We start from the raw sequence: 6,000 nt of genomic DNA, 5'->3' as shown, positions 1-6,000 counted from the left end.
TGTCCATGTGGTGAGTTCAGTTCAGTTTGCAGTCAATGAAAACCCCCAAGATGTTGATGCAGGGGGATTCAGTGATGGTAATGCCAGTGAATTTAATGGGTGGTGGCTAGATAGTCTCTTCTTAGAAATTGTCATTCCTTGGCATTTGTGTGTAAAACCAAAACATTGCACTTTTCTGTTGGCATTTATTTTAATAGCTTATTTTTCTGATGAATAGCAAACACAAACAAAATGGTCAGTCTTTTCACAAGCTTTACACTGTTTTCAGTAGCAGGACCAATTGCTTGATATGGGTATGCACTGTCGCTGTGGAAATATTCTTTGGAAGAAGTTACGACACTTTTTGTGAGACTGCTTTCGTTGCTTTGTAGGTTGTTTCCTGCCATATCAGTGCTCACAAGTTGAACTGAGAATGTGGTAATTACTGTTGGTAGTTTCAACTTCAGTAGATCTGATCTCCTTAAGTGACAGTGATCTTACTAATTCCACCAGCTCTGGCAGCTTTCAGCCTGTCTTGAGTGCTTTCTGGCACAGTTAACTGGAGAGATAATCTTTGATTATTTGTACTTTGATATCCATTTGACATTTTCAACATTACTGAAATCGCAGTTGGGTGAATTTGCCTCAACTATGCAATATTGGTTAATGGTTTCATTTGTTTCTTAGTGGATCAGAAGACATTTTTTTTAGTGTAATACAGCTTTAAGGGATGTAAAATAGGTTGTCAGTTGATGATGAATGGGTAAAATGTCTCATAAACATCATTCAGCTTTTCATTCCAAGGTGGATAAGTTAGCTCCTTTTTTTCCTTTTGTGAACCTGCCACCAAGCTTTTGAATCATTGCAGCCACTTTTACCAATGTGGGAGTACAACTGATGGTTTTGAATGCACATCAAAACATGAAGATTTGACATAGATAACATTAAATTGATCAGCAACACAGAGATAGTGCACTGGGATCTGGGATTGCATTCTATGACACTGCAGGCTTATCTCTTGCTAACCCTGAGCTGAAGTGTATCTTCCGCATATTGCAAACACAGCTTAAATCGAAAAGATGTGCTATTTGCAGAAAATGGCCCAGAACCTATAAAGGTTTCACACCTGAAAGCAATGTTTCCTGTTCTTCATCATCCTCATTTATATCAGAACGTTCTTAGGAAAATAGAGGAATATTCCATGAGAAACATTCAGAATAAGAACTGCACAGGCTGTAAAGTTTGCATTCCTTTTTATATTATTCCAGATTTGCTCTGTCTGTTGGTTTATGTGAGTACTGTTTGTAAGTGGACAAAATGTATAATGTAATTTTCAACACAATAACATTTATCTTCTCAAAGCACTTAAATTAAGATTAGTAATGCTTAAAGCTCCAAATGACCTTTAAACATTTTAGGTCTTTGGGTTTCTTTCTTAATCTTTTACAGAATATAGGCATTGCTGGCTAGGTCAATATTTGTTATCGATCCCGAATTATTATTGGGAAGGTAGTGGTGAGCTGCCTTGCTGGAGCATTGCAGTTTATGTGGTTGGTGTAGGTACAGTAAACAATGCTGCAAGGGAGAGAATTCCAGGATTTTGACCCAGCAATATAGTTTCAAGTCAGGATGCTGGAGGGGAACTTATGATGTTTCCATATACCTTGTAATTTTAGGTGGTAGAGATTGCAGGCTTGAACATTTCTGCTGAAGGAATCTTAGTGAGTTTGATGCTGCAATTGCACAGCATTTACATTTTATGTGGTGACAAACTGAAGTGACGAGAGGTTATACTCTGCAGGGAGTATCTCTGCACTTCAGCATCAAGTTGCCCTGATTCTAAATTTAAATAGTGATTTTATTATTGATACAAAGCAAAAATCAATTCTCATCAATTCTACACATGTACTCATAAAGTTGGCAGCAATTATTCTGAATGGGGATTTGTTTGAAGATGTAAGTTTCAATCCAGCAGTGACTTGAAATTAGCTTGTGTGCCAGTACTACTCCATATATTTGCTTCCTTTATGCCTGTGATACCTAACACACAACAGTTACAGACTAGACTGTTTCCTGTGTTGATGATTTTGGTTGATAAGAAACAGGTATGTTTGTAGTGTGTTTGCAAAATAAATCACTATTGAGAAAGTGCAAAAGATTGGTGGAAATCTATATGAGTTATACTTCAGAGAAGTTTTAACTGTTTCCCTTCTGAATGGCTTTCAGTTCATAGATTTTCTTTCCCCAGGTGGCCTTGTGCTCTTTCTTTCATGGGTATATCACTTTGGAGATTTCAAGCTCTATGTACAGCCAAGCGCTGTGAGGTGCTAGTGAAAAATTGTTAATCACATGTATTCTATGTGCTGGAGCTGTAAGCCACAGTCAGCATCTGCTATCGACAATCAGCTATCTTCTTTTCTTGGAACTGAACCGTGGGACAGCTTAATGAGCCAAATTACACACATATAAAAGAGTCACATTTGTTTCTGTTGCTGCTGCTCTCCAGTCACCACCCTAGACTTCTGCAAAGTGGTTTTCTTCCACCCACTCACTCTACTGCCTCTTTACCACATGCTAAATTAAAATGAAACCAAAGAGTACAGAAAAAGCTCTGCATGTGCAAACACAGGCTTGGTTTAATGGGAACTATACTGGTCAATTTATTTCAACTTAGGCTTGCCACTGATAATATGAACTTGACATTATTCTCATAGGAAGACATCAGGGACTGCCAGTGTGTACAGTTTTGTTGTTCGTCTATTTGCAAGTGATCTGTGACCTTCAAGTCTAAGATTTTAATACCAGTGTTAAGGCTCCTTTATAAATATTAGTAAAATGTAATGCAGAGTAAAGTGTGGTGGAATATCAAGGACAGAAACAGTTGTTGTATTACCCTTGAGCATTTCAATTCCTCCAGAATGGGAATGGCAAAGTTAGAAAAAAAAAGCTTGGTGTTCAGTCTGAAACAATAAAATGCCATTCAGGTGTCTCTCTCTCTCTAGTTTCAAACATGGGGAGATGGGCACTTAATTATTTTATGACTAATGTTATGGGCCCCATTAAAAAGCTAATGCAGTAGCTGCATGATCATCTTTCAGGAGAGGGAGAGTTGGGAGTTACTAGGGAAAGGCTACCAATCCCTAGGTGCCAGCAGGTGCTAAACATTTCAGTGTGAGTGGGCAAACAGAATATGCCTGAGCAGTGCAGTCGGCACTAACCTCATACTAATTAGGCATTGTTCTCCATAAATTGTGTATTTCACTGGGGTCAACATTACAGGAGAATTTCCAGGCACAGTTCCATATAACTCTTATGATCATGGCCTGAAATAACTCTGGTTGTTCGTTTTTATGTTGTCTAACTTGCAAGAGAAAAGGCTCATCCAACCAAATCTGCTCAAACTGCTTTTAATTATAGGTCATTTTCATGTACAAACCTAACCTGGGAGAAACAATGAACAAGCATTATTTGAAAAATTGTAGCAGTCATTTTCCCCTCCATGATCATATTTCATTAGTTCCATTGTCATTGTGAATAACTTGAATTCCATTTGACCTTCAACTTAGGAAAAAAAATCTCAAAATATTTCAAAGAGGAATAAATAGACCATTGATGTTGAACCAAAGAAGGAGATTAGGAATTTCGTCAAGAAGTTTGATCAAAGATAGGTTTTGATTGATTCTTAAAAGAGGAGGTGTGAGAGAATGGAAGGATTTAGGGAGGAAGTACTCCACTATAGAATCTATGCAGCTGGGGCACTGAGGCCAGTGGTATCATCCCCTATCATAGTACAAGCTGAGAGAAAGTGAGGACTGTAGATGCTGGAGATCAGAGAGTGTGGTGCTGGGAAAAGCACAGGCGGTCAGGCAGCATCCGAGGAGCAGGAGAATCGACGTTTCAGGCAAGATCCCTTCATCGGGAATGAGACTAGTGAGCCGAGGGGGAAGAGAGATAAATGGGAGGGGGGTGGAGCTGGGGGAAGGTAGCTGAGAGAGATAGATAGATAGATGGAGTTGGGGTTAATGGTGCCAGGTTAGGGAGGAGGGTGGAGCGGATAGGTGAAGGAAGATGGACAGGTAGGACAGGTCATGAGGGCGGTGTCAAATTGGAAGTTGGAACTGGGATAAGGTGGGGAGAGGGGAAATGAGGAAACTGGTGAAGTCCACATTGATACCATGGGATTGGAGGGTCCTAAGCTGGAAGATGATGCATTCTTCCTCCAGGTGTCGGGTGGTTAGGGTGTGACGATGGAGGAGGCCCAGGACTGAATGTTTTTGGCGGAGGGGGAGGAGGAGTTGAAGTGTTTGGCCACGGGGCGGTGGGGTTGGTTGGTGTGGGGGTCCTGGAGATGTTCTCTGATGCGCTCTGCAAGTAGGCCTCCCCAGTGTAGAGGAGAACGCATCGGGAGCAATGGATACAGTAAATTATGTATGGAAGTGCAAGCAAAACACTGATTGATGTGGAAGGCTCTTTTGAGGCCTTGGACGGAGGTGAGGGGGGAAGTGTGGATGCAGGTTTTGCAATTCCTGCGGTGACAGGGGAAGGTGCCAGGAGGTGAGTGTGGGTTGGTAAGGGACATGGACCTGACAAGAGAGTTGCAGAGGGAATAGTCTTTATGGAAAGCCGATAGGGGTGGGTGGGAAATATATCTCTGGTGGTAGGTCTGTTTGTAGGTGGCAGAAATGGTGGAGGATGATATGATGTATACGGAGGTTGGTGGGATGAAAGGTGAGGATAGGAGGGTTCTGTCTTTGATGCAGTTGGAAGGGTGGGGTTCGAGGGCGGAAGTGGATGACATGTGATGGAGGGCATAATCAACCACATAGGAGGGGAAATTGCGGTCTTTTAAGAAGGAGGCTATATGGTGTGTTCTGTGGTAGAACTGGTCCTCCTGGGAGCAAATGCAGCGGAGGTGGAGGAATTGAGAATAAGGATTGAGATAGGATTCTTACAGGAGGCAGGATGGGAGGAGGTGTAATCCAGGTAGTTGTGGGAGCCGATGGATTTGTATAAGATGTTCATGTTGAGTCAGTCACCATTGATCGAGATGGAGAAGTCCAGGAAGGGGACAGACCATGTGAGCGCCCATGGCTACCCCTTTTGTCTGGAGGAAGTGGAAGGATACAAAGGAGAAATTATTGAGGGTGAATACAAGTTCAACCAAATGAATGAGAGTATCAGTAGGAAGAAACAGAGGGCTTAGAGGTCTTCAAGATGGCAGATAAAAGTGAATAGGGACTGGATGTCCATGGTGAATATGAGGTGTTGGGGGCTGGGGAAAAAAAAGACTTGGAGGAAGTGGAGGGCATGGATGGTATCCTGAATGTACGTGGGGGGTTCCTGGACCAGGGGGATAAGACAGTATCAAGGTAGGTGGAGATGAATTTGGTGGGGCAGGAGCAGGCTGAGACAATGAGTCAGCTTGGGTGATCAGGCTTGTGGATTTGGGGTAGGAGGTAGAATTGGACGGTGTGGGGTTCCTGGACTATGAGATTGGAAGCTGTGGGTAGGAGATCCCTTGAGGTGATGAGGTTGTGAATGGTCAGTACAAGCTGAGTCCAGCATAGAATGGGTGTTAAACCTGGTCTTATACTGGTTTGCATGACTCACCATTGCCTGAGATGAAAAGCCAGTTCATTCTTTGTTTAGGTCCTTTGTACTACTAGCCAAGCAATTTGGCAAGTGACATATTTAGTTCATATTTTATTTTGCCTCCACACTGCTCACCAACTCTTAATGGGTTGCACAACCAGACTGGAAATTTTGGTCAAAGGATGTTTCAGTTACTCAATCTATTTCAGCAACTTAATTATTCATAACTTGAACAATTGATGTGGACATGCCCGTGTTGGACTGAGATGGACAAGGTCAGAAGTCACATGACACTAGGTTATAATACAATATGTTTATTTAAAATCACAAGCTTTCAGAATGCAGCTCCTTCGTCAGACCTGACAATTCCCAGGGAATGAACACATAACTAAACTGTTACTGTCTCAACAACTATTTCCATACTTAACC

Source organism: Hemiscyllium ocellatum, chromosome 5, assembly GCF_020745735.1.
Source record: "Hemiscyllium ocellatum isolate sHemOce1 chromosome 5, sHemOce1.pat.X.cur, whole genome shotgun sequence".
NCBI lineage: Eukaryota > Metazoa > Chordata > Chondrichthyes > Orectolobiformes > Hemiscylliidae > Hemiscyllium > Hemiscyllium ocellatum.
The sequence above is the reverse complement of the archived record's forward strand: the minus strand, read 5'-3'. Positions refer to the sequence as shown.